We start from the raw sequence: 709 nt of genomic DNA, 5'->3' as shown, positions 1-709 counted from the left end.
TGGGATTGAAGACTGTCTCTGTGACCATCTTCTCGTGGCCGCTCATGGCGCACACACGCGACAGTGAGCTCTCATTCAGCTCATACACCTCTATGGTGTTGTCTGGTAGAATTATTGAATACTTCAATGACCTGAAATTAAGTTTTTACATTTCACAGCTGTAATCATCTATTACCCTTCTAATAATATCTAACTAAAACAATACAGGAAGCCACTCAGAAAATCACAGGACTAATGCTTATAGTTTGCCTATAGTATGCTTATTGGGACATGTGTGCAATTCACTGTACAGGGAGTGTGTTTCACCTCTTTTAACAGCAAGCTTTCTTATTAAAAGGCATTTTGTCCTGTGTTACTTCTCTATATCACAACAGATAAGATTTAGGGCAGATAAATATGAGTATACACAATGTTGTCAGTCTAGATTGGACTGTTTATACTTGCAAAATGACAAACTTAACAGGAATGATAAAATCCTTTGTTAGTTAGCATGATATAGATTGTTATTTATTAATTCTGTTCATTTACTTTTGTAAGTTGTGGGGCAACTTCAATGAAGGCTCGCGAGTGTTTACGTTATCCTGAAGAACAAAGCTTGAATTATCAAAACGACTTACTTCGTGCCGCTTAATTTGTTAATATAAGTCTTCTTGAGTGATACTTCTATTTCGGTCATTAAATCATATTTTTTTGGAAACAGTTCTTGTAA

Source organism: Papilio polytes, unplaced genomic scaffold, assembly GCF_000836215.1.
Source record: "Papilio polytes unplaced genomic scaffold, Ppol_1.0 DF823923.1, whole genome shotgun sequence".
In the NCBI taxonomy this organism is placed as follows: Eukaryota; Metazoa; Arthropoda; class Insecta; order Lepidoptera; family Papilionidae; genus Papilio; species Papilio polytes.
This window is presented reverse-complemented; position numbering follows the sequence as displayed.